This window comes from Spermophilus citellus (assembly GCF_964194105.1).
Source record: "Spermophilus citellus genome assembly, chromosome: 11".
NCBI lineage: Eukaryota > Metazoa > Chordata > Mammalia > Rodentia > Sciuridae > Spermophilus > Spermophilus citellus.
Window position 1 is genome coordinate 112,486,994 of NC_138192.1, and position 14,784 is coordinate 112,501,777.

Here is a 14,784-nt window from a genome sequence, read left to right on the forward strand (position 1 = left end):
AAAAAAGAAAAGAAAATTTGGACCTACAAGGACACCAGGAATGCATAGGCATAATGCCTAGACCATGTAAGGTCACAATGAAAAGGTGACTGTCAGCAAGCAAGGAGAGAGGCCACAGAAGAAATCAGCTGCTGATACTTTGATCTCAGACTTCTAGACTCCAGACTTGTGAAAAAATAAATCTCTGTTATTTCAGTCGCTCTGTTCGTGGTATTTTGTTCTGGCAGCTCTCACAAATTAATACAGTGGGAATAAGTGAAAGGAGAGTAAATTTCTCAATTGTTTCAAATCATGTTTTCAGGGCATAGTGATATTCATTTAATTTTTCATATAAAATAAAACTTGATTTAATTATCTCTCACAAGTTTTTGAGCAATGCTAATATTTATCCATTGGCCATACATAGTTACTTAAATTTAGATATGTTGAAATTAAATAAAATGGAAATTTCAGTTTCACAGTCATGCTAGCTATATTTCAAGTATTTGATAGCTACACTAGCAATAGCCAAGAAAATGTTCCTTTTCCCTGTCTTTCCCTACTTGTGCCAATAACTGAACAAAGAATCAAAGTATGTCTGAACATCTTGACTTCTATGGATTACACCAACTGAGATAATCATATCACTAAGATCATACACTAGCACATGATCCTCACATAAATTGGTTAGCACAACAGCATCTTTTCAAACAAGTGCTTTCTCAAACAATGGTGATAGATACAATTGATATAGAAATAGAAATGAAGACAAAAATCTTGACCAATTAATATACCAGCAATTCTTCTTTGAGGGAAAAACTAACAATTTCTTACACAATATTTACCAAGTAGTTTCTTAGTTGAAATATTAAATTATAAAAATAATGTGAAATTTCTCATTGTTTTAGATGCATTAAATGAAATATATAAATGTACATATGTAAAACTATAAAAATAAAATGAATTTAATAAACTGATTTGTAATACACCATATACAAAAGAATCATCTTTTTGTGACAAACCAAATTATTCTAAACAATGAAATGAAAGGCAAAAATTCTTCATTAATAAAATATATTAGAAAATTCTTTTTCTATCCCAACCTGCCTATCATATTGGAAACTATCTCTACCTCCACCTTAACAATTCTAACTTAATGTGTAAAATGCAACAATCAGGACCAGTTCTGGGGGATAATCCTTTTTGTTAAATTGCAAATGCTTTGACAATGAACACATGGACTTAAACTTTAACAATTGAGGTCCACTTAAAAGTAATGAAGTGTATACAAATTAATAGGGAATGTTTTCTAAATATAAACAATCAAGATCATTTATTTTGCTGTTCTTAGTTTCTTCTGTACACTCTAAACATTCTGCACTAAAACATTTGTATTTCCATAATGGCTCATAGTAACTAGAAGATAGTATCAATGATATTGGTAAAATGGAGGACAGAAATCCACACTCAAATCTACTTAGTAGGGTAGGGTAATAAAAGGCAGAAGGGGAACTCATGAAACACCTGGTTGTAAAGTTAAGTAGGCTTATATTACCCTGGGACAAGATATAGTAGGCACTCCCTGTCATATTGAGATCATGTGACTAAGTCCAGCCAGTGGAAATAACTGTTGTAAATTCTGGGGCAAGCCAGTTAAGAACTAGCACATCTCCTTCATACCTTTCATCATAGGTAAAGATATGGGAAGCCACCTCTGGTGATTGGTGTAACCAACAGGATCAAGAAGGGTAGCTGACCCATACTGAACTTTTCTAGAAGAAAGAATTAAACCTGCACTGAGTTAAGCTTGCTTTCCTTTTCAGAATATTTTTTATCACTGCCAGATTTCTCTATTAACTAGCTTATTCTTACAAATGAAGGTGCTTTTTTAAAAAAAATCTACTGAGAAATTTATAATTAGTCTTTTCCCACATGAAGTTGATTAATCAAAAGAATATAATTATTGTATAAATGAGGTTTAAAACAAATGTCCTTAAGCAGCTTCCTACAGGTAAATGTCTGCAATAGGTAGCAGCTGGATTACATATAGGCCAAGTGATATTTTTGAATAGTTGAAGATCTGAGAGACTCCTGAGGTACTTTACAATTATTGTTAAGTCACAGGTAAAGGAGACCAAAACCTGAGCATGAGGAGGACCCATGAGAGAAGGGGTACTAAATGGAAGTTTACAGATTGGATAAAGTAGTACTACAAAGTCTCGGGAACATGTAATACAAAGCTGTACACATGAGTTCCATGTGGACATATTCACCCCCATATGCACACACAAACATACATACACATTGGGAAAAACTAGTACAGTCCTGGGCTTCTCCTTTTTACACTAATAATTTTAGAGGAGAAATAATTTTTATATTCAGAACTGTCTCCAAAATCTGTTTACAGACAGAGAGCAAGGTAGAAATTGTTCCTGTAAGCTAGCACTGCCATTATGAGGTATTTCTGGCATCAAGGGATCCTTTTATGGGAACTTTAATTTACAGAAAGAGAAGCAAAGGAAGGTAATTGAAAAGAGAAGGTAGGTTTAAATCACTTGTTGTTTCGAAGTGGCTTTTACCAACTTGAGTTGGGCTTGGAACCACTTGAATATCTGCCGGGCGGGGTAGTATTGCTATTTTTAATATTTTTTTTTTCTTTATTTTCAGGAATACCCTATTAACTGTATAGTGAATACAAAAACTTGTGCCAAGTTTATGAGTACTTTAAAGATGAATAAGGAACAAGTCCCTGTCCTCAAGGAACAGTCTAACAGGGGACTTTGACCTTGATATTTAATTTAAATTGTATGTCTTCAGATTATTGTCTATTATAATTATCTTGAAAAATTTTACAATGAAAAGGGATGAGTCAGTATTTAAATAATACAAGTTACATTTTCAACTTCAATTATTTATGTTACTTATGCTTCATCGTACATAAACTCCATTGCATTTAGCTACATAATTATTGTTATACCGTGTGCCAGCTCAGATATGCTTGCATTTTATGGAAAAGACTACATTCTGAGAAACAATAATAATATATTATGATATGGCTCCTTGGATTCTGAATTACAGAACTACAAGCAAACTATCAGGGCTAAATAAACTTTAAAACGGGCTTATTACAGTGAGTAGAAAAATGTTCTGCAGGAAACTAAGAAGTCTGCTGTTCCCTTTGGAAAAACAAAAGGCCTGATACAGAATCCTACCAAATCCTAAAATGGTCATTGAATATTGAATGTTACTTGGCCCATCTTTAACTTAAGAGCTATAGAAAACTGTTAGTCTGTAAACAAGTCAGGATGGCACCTGGCATTTTGCCAGAGGGAGTGGTTTGTGAAGTGATGCCAGTGAGCCATTAAGTGTGGAGATTCCTTATTGGTTGACTGCTGTATCTAGTTTATGTTAATTAAGATAAGCTGTGTGGAATGTATAAATACCTCTGTGGTCCTACAATAAATGGCTCCCACTCCTGCTGTATCAATCTACACAAGTTGCTCGTTACCCCCCCTCCTCCCCCCCCCCCCCCCCGGTTATTTTGCTGCAGCAGAACTGCGCCAGAAAACCCAAGGAAGATAAGAAATCAGTGTGATAAAACTTAAGGCACAACAAGCTGCCAGTGATACAGTCTTGAGTCCATTTTCCCAGCTTTTCAATAAAAGACATTTTAAACCTTGCCCAAATTTGTAATATAAGCAAACAGGTAGTCATCTTGTCAGTATGGACTTTATTACAGGCTTAACTAAAACCTAGTTTTTAAAGGGTACATACTTTATCAGTTATGATGACATTAGATAATAGTGCAGGAAATCAAAAATTTTCTATTAATAAGCACCATGAAAATCCTGTCAACTAGGTTGTATCTTGTTTTCATCTCAATTGCAACCTTTTCTAAGGAAGTTAACCTTGTCAACTGAAAGGGAAATTTTGAAATGTGCAGTTCAATCCCTCTAGGACGAAGGGAAAAACACCAAATAAAATCAAATTAATTCTTCTTTATGTACAGTAATGTGTTTCAAATAAGCTCCCAGAGGTAGAACAACTATTGTGTATCCTTACGACTATTGTCAACTCTGAATTGTAAAAAAACAAAATGATGCTTTCTCTAAAAAGCTGTTTCTGTACCAGGCCTACCACCTTTTAATATTACTTGCTGATCAAAACTGCTCATTGCTGACTGTTTTAGCCAGTACTTTGAAGAGAACAGTCAACCAGTGTGCAGTACTGATCCCACAACTACACAAATTACAGGTTTTCACCAGAGAAGCAAGACCTCATTAATCAAATTGTATAGACTCCTCTCACCCCACCTCAGGCATAGCCAATAGGTCTATCCCAGATGTCCCACCCTAAATTGTTTTTGTTCACTTTAGTTTAGAGAATAAAATATTGCAAAAAAATAAAATAAAACTGGAGACTGTCATGATGGTATAATATGTTTCTTGCAGCTACTTTTCCTCCTTTCAATAGGAAAATAAGTTTTAAAAGCATGAAAATTAGATTTTAAAAAATCACATTCACAACATGTCAAATGATATCTAGGTCTTCTAAAGGAAACCTATTTTTTTTGCAATTATCCATGCTTATGTATAATAAGTCAACATATTTTCACAACCTCTTTTTGCAATTGACTATACATGTGGATTGAACCCATGGGCACTTTATCACTGAACCACATCCACAGCCCTTTTATTTGTTCATTTTGAGATGGGGTCTTTCTTAAGTCACTTAGGGCCTTGTTAAATTGCTGAGGCTGGCCTTGAACTTGCAATCCTCCTGTGTCAGCTTCCAGAGTGACTGGGGATTACAGGCATGCACCACCCAGCCTGACACATATATTTTTAAACCATACTTCAGCTTTACAGATGGACAGATGAGACCACAAAAAAAAAAAAAAAATCCTTTTTAAATCTTTCTTTTAAGTTAGTACTCTAAAAGCTCATGTCATGGCATATTCCTTGAATATCACCTGTGATTCTGCTTTCTATGTGGAAATTAAATGAAAATGAATTGCTTAGTTCTGTTGCCTTAATAACTAGTTCATAAGAATATCTAGGAATTAAGATATGTTGTTAAATTCTATGTCCTATGAATATAGGACATGAATATATTTTGTTCTACTACTACAAATTTAAAGGTTTAGGTGGCCTCAGAAACTTTAATTTTAAACACAATAATGTTAACTTTAATATATGTAAATGAAATGTTTCATAACTATAATATTTAATAGGTATAGAAGTGTCTTTCAAAATATTGAGGTAATTTTACATTTCTAAAACAATTTGTCTCAGCTTTGGTCTTCCTTCTCCATTTCCTTTTTGTTTGCAAAACAGGTCTTTACTAAATATTTTATTCAGAACAATGAATTCTCAAACAAGAAGGCTAATTTTCTTGAAATTGTATTTTGATTACCTCTCCATTATGAAACAAAGTTCCTTTGATGGTAGCCTGATATTAGTAAGATAAATCAGTAAGATCAACTTATCAAAGAAGGATGCTTCTATGAATCCAATTTTCCATCTGTGAAGCAGAAATGCTGTGAGAATACAACTTAAAAAAACAAACCATATATAAACAGTTGTAGAAGCACATTAGAATAAAGTAATATAGATAAGTTGTAAAAAATAGTCAAAAGATAATGTAATGGATATTTATATTAAAACTTGTTGCATCAAGCTTAATATTTGATAATGCTTCTTTTCTTTTACCCATCTTCATCTAGTGGAAATGTACACTTGCCCACAGTGAAGCCTAGTCACTGGAAATGACCCCATATGCACAACTGACATTTTCCTTTTACCAGGCTCCTCCCTTCAACAGTTGAACTCTGAATGGTGTGGAAATGTAGCTCTCTATCAAGGGCACAGTGTGCTGGCCTGCACTGCTGGGGAGACTTGGAATTGTTCAGACCCATGGTCACTTGGTTACTACTACACTGCAAGAATACAGTGGGTCAGCACTGTGGGGGGTCCAAGCATCCTTTCTGAGCTGTGAGAGTTCAGATAATGGGCGAACAATGATGGAATTCATGGTGATGGATTCATTTGACTTCCACGGTTCTCATCCAGAATCTCCATTAGATTACCTTTGAGCATAGTGCATTTTCTAGGCCAAATCTTGCTCTGGAGAGCATTTCTAAATGGCTTTCTAGAGATGTCGTCCTGTTTCTGAACCAAATTTGCTTGACCGTAGTAATATTCAAGCATAGAAACTATTACTTATATTTACATTTTTAAAAGATTGGATCCTTATCTTCCCACACTTGAATACAGTTTTTTAAAACTATTTTAATCTTTCCAAGAGGAGAATTCATTAGATCATTGAGTGGCCTGAGATGTTTACATCCCATTATTATTTTTAACTCTTTCATATGCTTAAACATTTTAACATAAGATTATTTCTTTTTCTATACATTCTGTATTTAATGAACAGCAAATAGCATTTACTGTCAAATAGCACAGTCCATCCTCAGCTTGATTTTTGTGTGTATGTGTGTGACAATATTCTGGTTATCTTATACAATATGACAAGGAAATACATCTGTACAGTACACAAATAATTTGGAAAATATGTGGTTCAAATACCAGAGAAATACAAATGTTCATAATAGAAAAAATTCTTATTCACTGATACTGAATTATTCTTATTTGTGTAATCTTAGTTAATTTATAAATTAGGTTTTTAATTTTAATCTCTTGGTCAGTGATATATACATTTTTTACTACTGGAATTCTTTGTACATATATAGTTAGCCTGTCTAAATTATGGGTCACTAACTTAAGCAATATGAAAAATAATGGAATAGCATAGCACTTAACTATAAGATCACAGAGGCTAAATATCACTATTATCAACAACCAATTATAAGTGAATTAAAGAATAAAGACATAATCATAGTTTAATAACTTCATATCACTAAGAACAGCATTATACACTGAATTCAAAAATCCAACTTCAATGAGAAACCTTTGGGGTTCCTAATACATGAGTCTCTTTGTGGTTACGATACATAGAGAAAGAGAAAAAACTTGCACTGAATACATATTAAGTTAAAACACTAAAGTACCCTGTATTATGGCATAGACAATTATTATAAACTATTTTATTTAAGCTACATCTTTGCACACAATTCATTTAAAACTGTTTACAATAATTTTTCCCCCAGAGAGCCACCTAGCATCAGTGAAAATAAACCAATTCAAAATCATCTATCACCACAGTATTTCACAGGAAATTAGTTCTGAAAGCCACCAAATCCTCAATATTGAACCCATTTTTAACAGTCAACTCAGAATACTATGCCTTATCTTATTAAACACTATTGCATGTATTGTGTTCTAATTTTGGTAGGTGGTGGCAATTCAGAAATATTTAATTTTGAAAAAACATGGATATGTCTACATATCTAATCTCCATCCATCGATCCGCCTCTGATAGTAAATAAGGTGATATGTATTAAATCTGTTTTCTATTCTTCCCAAAAGTTCATATATATTTCTATCAGAAGAAAAGTGGATGTTTCAGAGGAAAATCAACCAATAAAATGTATGTCAAATTGCTGAACATGAATTTCCAGGGTTTTGTTTTTGGCTAATGCATCTTTTTTTTCCCCTAGTTTCCAACCTCACAAAGAAGAAGAGCAGAGGGCTGGCAAACACTGGCTTAATTATCCCCATCAGTCTCAGAGACAAGGCGCTTAAGAGTTTTAGCTGCTGTAAACACTCCCCTGATAGCAGATAAGGAATCTGCTGAAAGGCGGTTTTGTCTGGGGAAACCTCAGGGGCACACCAGTTAATCATTAGTGCAATATTGTATATGCATTACTACATCAAAGAAAACAGAACCCAATATTCCATTGTGAAGATTTTCTGTTTTCTTAAAAGTAAGAAACCAAGGCTAAATCAGAAGAAAAAAAAAAGAAAAAGAAAGAAAGAAAACAGGAAGAAAAAAGAAAACCTGCATTTGCTGAAGAAACAAAGCATGATCTACTTTTCATTCATTTTGTTTCCTTCAAGAAAGAATAAGCCATTATTGCATGTTTTCCCCTGAAAGATGTGCCCACAGAAATATACAAAGTTTTCACTGAAGTAAATAATGTAACTTTTGTGTAAAGAAGACTTTGCACCTTTGTATCTAAAAGCATGGATTAGAACCACAGACTATATCACATAACCTTATTTTATCACAACCCTAGAAGTAAAACAATGTTATTCTTCCATATCAGTACAGTGTTTGTCTAAGGATCCATTTGTGGAAAACTGACACTCTACTGTCCTGAACAAAGGGCCTTTCTCCCACTTCAAAATGAAGGCATCTACAGTAACCTCCTATTAGAGAATTTTATAGGCATCCAAAACCTTCCAAATACTCTCTCTCAGCCCTTTCTGCCACTGTGTAAGCAAAACAACAACAAACAAACAAGCAAAACCACTTTCTAGGCATCAAACACCTCCTTGCCCTTTCCCACACCCTTGCCTTCTTAACACATAGTATTTCTTCTGCTTGGATGCCCACCCTCCAGCCCTCATCCCAACAGGTTATCTTCCTGAAAGCTCCAAATCTTATCTCAGAATTAATCCACAAGCCATGTTAACTGTTGCTTGCCTCATGTAGTTGGAAGGAATCTTGTTTTTCCTGGGAACTTCTTCAGAAACTTTTTAATCTTAGCAATGCTGGGCTGGTCTAATATTTGGCATATAATAGGCTTTCAGTAAATAGCAGCTAAATGATCGAAGCTTAGTAAAAATGTTTAGCAGGATTTTAAGGAAAGTAAGACAATCCATTCTACCACAGAAGGTCTGGGTCTGGTCACTTTCAATATCTCTAGGTTGCATAGAGGGGAATTAACATTTGTGGAGCACTGGTGAGCAGCAGGCAAAACACTGAAATAACATGTTAAATACACGTGAAATAACACTTTAATACATGTCAAATAACAAATTTACAAACGATCAAGAACCAATCATGTGATTCTTTCTTTTATGTCTAAAATCATCTAATTCATCTACATTTCATCACTGATGAAAGATTCGGAGATCTAGATTGAGGGCTACTCAATTAATGACTTAATCAAACTGAAACAGATATACCTCATTTAGATATTGATAATTCCAGACTTTGCTATTTTCATTTCTTATACAGACATGACATAATAATAGATTATTCTCCATAGAATTCTTTAGTTGACCTCTTAAATTATGGCAAACTCAATGTGAATTCTGAACAAATGAGTTCAACTTCTAAACAAAGAGAAATTATCAAAGGGATTACAATGGTTGGTTGGTTATTTTTGTTTTTAACTCTATGTTTGTCAAACATAGTCTCTGCTTTATCCCACATCTATATCCAAATTCTATACGGAAATTCAGCCCACACTTTACTACAGAAAGTTCCACTATGAACCAAGATTTGTGTAATAAAATTTCAATGTTGTTCATATGATCTAAAAGTTGAAAATCTGAATTATTACTATCTGATGTTTCCAGAAAGAGTCTATATTATTTGAATCAAACCATATGTGCCCCTTGCTTTTCCTTGTCTGGACACCATCAATTAAGAAGATGAGGTAAATGTTTCAGACTAACTGAGCAGTGATATCTCTCTGTTGCTGGCACGAAGATAGTGGCTCCTTCTGGAGCTGGTATATTTAAAAGGGAATATTGTGGGTATGGAATCTATGTAAAGTAAACAACATCTGCAATATTGACTTTCAAAAGCATATTACCCTGCAAAATGTTTTTCTGGCATTCTTATTAAATAATCAGCAATTTGGAACAGATTTTCTATAATAGAAGACAAAACTCACAATTTGTGAGAGTACATGGTTAGAAGAAAGTTTTTTCCTTTGCAATGAAGAATAATGGCTAGAACAAGGAGCTTATAGCCAGACAACTACTATTTCAAAATTTATTTCTGGCAAATGCTAGTTATATGGCTTTGGGAAACTATTCAACCTCCATGATCCTCAACTGATGGATCCACAATAAAGGAATAATAATGATGTCTACCTGGCAATACCTTGCATAGGATTGCCACTATATTATCATTTGATTCATAGGAAACAACAGAAGTATGAAAGTTTCACTAGGCAAAAAAGGGGGAAGGGGTACAACAGGATAACTAGTTTTTCTACAAATGTCATTTAAATAAGAAACATTATGATGACTAAACTATATAGAATGAACTGTAGTCATTTAAAGCATATAATTTGTATATACATAACATTTAAAAATAATTTCACACAGGAAGCTTTATTGTAGATTATAAAAATGTTTGTGACAAATCATTTAGTTGAACCTTTCAGAGGGTTTCTATAGATACATTTTTTTTTTCAAACTGCAGGATGTTTTTACTCTGTTATTATAATATCTTGAATCCTACTGCCATCATTTTGGCTTTCTCTACTGGAAGATCTAGCAAAATCATGACTTTCAAACATGTAACTGGGTAGTCCTATCAAAATGCAAGTTCAAATCTTTATAATATGAAATGGTCTTAACATAAGTAAAGGAATTCCCATTAGCTGCCAATTTTAGAGACCGATAGAGCTTACAATACATGCTTTTAGATCATCCACTATCCTTCACTTTATAGACTTACACCCACACATATCATATTTTCTTAGCAAACACAAGTCCATTTTTGTGTCCTAAGAATTTACTCTAGCTCTTTAAAAATTAATATACTGTAAAATTAGTGAAGAAAAAAAATATATATATAACTGTTGCATAAGCTATTTAGTGTACTACATTCTGTTTTCTATTAACACTGATCCCAAACATGCTCAGAAGTGCTGAAGAGTTATAATGTCCAAGAAATGCTCTTTCTCAATTCCTAAATTAAAGTGTGGCTTACAAATAATAATATTTCCTAACTAGAGAACTTCATTTTAGCAAAACAGAGACACAGTCATTGCCAACAGAATCTCTATGGATAAGAAAATGATTCAATAGAAATAATAAAAATTTGGTAATTTGATCTTAGTGTAACAAAGGTTTTAAAATAATACACATTTATATGTCCATTTCTTTCATAACACGTTATATACTTTTTTAAAAAGCTATAATTTGATGTGTTTAATTATTAAAAATTGAAATTTAAATATGATAGAAAATTAAATGTTACTTAGAGTTCATTATGTCTTTAACAAAAATTGAGCCATGATGATAAAAATACAGGTTTTTTACCGGCCTATAAAAACATGAATTTAAAACATTAAAAACTGATTTACTGATTGTACTGTATATTTATTGGCTAAACACTGAATCATAGCAGATATTATATTTAGCATTTTGGTATATATCATAGTTATAATATAATGTCAGATTTAAGAATCAGATTTATATTTAAAAGATGTGACTCCACAAGTTTTTAAATTTAAATTAATATTAGGTAGTATAGTATGATTGTAATTATGCATTAAATAGCACAAGCTGAGTTTTTTTGTGCAAAATATAGAATATAAACAATTTTTTAACCATATCTTGTGAAGGTCTTGCTGGGTTTCTGAGGCAGCCCTCAAACCTTAAATCCTCCTTCCTTAGCCTCCTGAGTCACTGTGATTGTAAGTGTGTGCCACCTTGCCTGGCATGGAGACTTTACTAAAGAAATGATAATTTCGGAGTAACTTAAAGTTATAATATGAAAATAAGCAGATTTTTCATTGCATTTTATCCTGTCTCATCATTGACAACAGAAATATGTATATATTGAGTCATTAAATAGTAAAATACTTGGATGACAAAAAATTAAAGAATATACAAATATAATCACTTCACTTGTTACTATTTAAAAATGTGTAATATTCACATATATTTTTAAATAATTTCATATAGGAATAGATGAGAATAAACTAAGTGAATTATGTATATAAAAAATAAATGAAAACATTTACATTGGTAACAAGTATACCTAAGGAATCTGTATTTGTTGCTTTCATTAAAAATTAAGCTGCTATATTTATTTGGAAGGCCATTTAAAATGTTTATTATATAATTCAATTTATATGCTAATATTAACTAGAATCTAAACTGGTATATAATTTTGCTGCATTTTATAAGGCAAGGGAACAAATTAAAACTGTAAGCTTTGTTTAGTTAACTAAGCCAATATATTCAATGGAATATGTAACCTACTTAGTTGTACAGAATAATTGCTATTTTAATATTTAAATGGCTTTGTTGGTTGCAAGTAAATGAAGGTACCATCTATCAAGACTTAAAAAAATAAATGTTCAATTTCTCAGTAATAATATTATAAAATATAGCTCTCAATATTTGAAGTTATTCTGTTTCAATCTATTGTAAGAAGTATCGTAGCTAAACCAGTGTCGGTACACACTTATACATAGATTCATATTCAATAACTACCAATTCATCATTGATCATGAATTTCACTACAGGTTTGAAATTACAACTCAGATAACAGGTAGCAGGAAAAGGATCAGAATAGGAGGGATTGTGCTTAGAGACATCAATATGTTGAAAATATAATAACCATGAGAACCATCCAGTGAGCACTGTGAAATAGCCTCATTGTACACATCTTTGATAAACTGGGTAGTTTAGTGAAGAATCTATAGTTAATTGAAATTTACTTCAAATGTGGAATAATTCGTATCTCAATATTGAGCTACAACTTCTTTGGTTTTCTTGAGTAGTTCTATTTCCTTATGCAATTAGCTATGCTTTTGAATCAACCTAGCATACAGCTAGTTGATTGTTTAGGGAGATGGGAGGGAAGGGAGATGGGAGAATACTGGGGAAGTGATTCAGAGCATGTATTGCCAAAAATTTTACACTGTGCATGCTATGATTTTCCAAGTTGTTCTGTGCCCAATTAGAACCTGAATTTTTTTCTTTCAAAAAAAATGAATTTCTGTCTAAAGCCCCTTGACTCCTACTACTGCTAATAAAGAATTCTCAGTCAGCAATTTGCAGAGTAGGGAAGCCAGGGATAATGCAACTGGGCAGCCTTTACAAGCAAAACAAAACACCAAAGAAAGGGAATAAAAAGGCTGAAAAACAATGTAAGCTCTCCCATAAGGCTCGTACTTATTTTTCGCCCTTTAAAATGTAACATTAAAAGAGCTGAATCGGCTACGACCATAATGATTCAAAGTTGTGATTATTATGGCAAATTACACCTTCACTATTCAGAAGAGGGCAAAAAAGTTTTGTGGCTCATCAAAAGAAGCTGGGAATGAGAGCCAAGGCCACTGACACTTGTGGTGGCAGATTAAGCTGTGAGCAGACTCTAAATAAATGCCATTCTCCCCCATCCCCAAAATACACTATTCTGGCTATTAAGACTGACTTGCATTCTATGCATGCCAGTACACTATCCATTCAGGATCACTCATTTCAGTGGGAGACAGGGAGGGCAGTCTTCTGAGTTAGGAAGCTGTAACAGATTAGTTGTGTGTGTGTATATGTGTGTGTGTGTGTGTGTGTGTGTGTGTGTGTATCAGACTGCTAACTATGAATGAATTACAGTCTTTGCTTCAATAGACAAAATATTTTGTAAAAATTGTGATCAAAATCCTGTAAAAATATGAAAAAAGAAGATATATCTTCATTTAATTTTTGAAAAAATATTTTTGAACCTCTAGGTTTAAAATTAGCCTGTCTGTCATCAGGTTACATGACTAACATCATTTCTTTCAGGAACACAAAATACACTTTGCAAAGACATATAATTAAGTCAGTCACACCAAAGTTCTCAAAGATATATAATCTATATAAGAATAAAATTCTCAAGGTAATTACCTTGTGAAGTCTTTTTCTTGATTAAATCAATTTTTGTTTCTATATTGATTAGTGTTTGGGAAGTTATTTTGGAACAATATATTCTCATTTAGAAGAGAAAAAAAGAATATATGAATTATTAGAAAAATTATGAAGCAAATAAATTGTAGTAAAGAAAAGAAAACAGAGAAAATGAAACAATATTAAGGACCATAAAATAAAAGTCATTAAAAAAATGGACAATCTATTGCAAATTCAGTATTACCATTCAAATTAACTAAGTACCAGAAAAAGAAAAACACAACTAATTTCCAACTTACTTTTAATGAAAGTATTTTCCTAGCCATAAATAGCTTTATGTGTTTTCACCAAATAAAATAAGAAAAATGCATATATGATACATATTGTCTTAGATAACATAGAAAAATCTGCTTCTTACCTATTAATAAAAAAGAACTGATGTCCTTGTTCTATTTTATTCATATGCTTTATATTTTTCTATTTACAGATAAAGATAATGTTTTCAAGCTAACCAGTACACAGAAAGCAAAAAAGTTGAACTTAACAAGGATTCATAAATACAAGGAGAACACTTTCCTCTACTTCGAGGAATTATACCTTGAAGCAAACGTCCACTCAATCAGATCAGTTAAATCAATAATGACAAGTAAACATATGGCAGGTAAACATCTTCAAATACACTGAAACATCTGAACAGATTCAATGTGTCATTCAGTGGCAGTGAGGCAAAGAAGCAAATACCGTTCTCTCAAGTTACTAGCCACCCAGGAGATATAAATCTGACTGGAAAAATCTGTTCAGAGATCATTTATATAACATCCATGGAATAAGAATGAAGATGCAACAAGTATTATAATATTTTCCCTAATGCTCACTAGTGCATAGTTGATAACAAGCAGGATAAAAAATTGTGGTCGTATTAATAAGCTAACAGTTTCCATTGTGTGGAGTGGTTTGTGCAAGGTCAGTGTTAGGGATACAATGATTGGTTTCAGGGAAACAAGGGAACAAACATTGTATGGATGTCATCAAAGAT

The 14,784-nt window shown here is 32.7% G+C and overlaps 1 protein-coding gene across 2 annotated transcripts in view; it reads right to left on the bottom strand.

Moving 5' to 3' along the window:
• The window catches only part of ERBB4 (erb-b2 receptor tyrosine kinase 4), a 1,081,463-nt gene that overhangs the window by 903,223 nt on the left and 163,456 nt on the right, over positions 1–14,784 (bottom strand). The window lies entirely within an intron of this gene.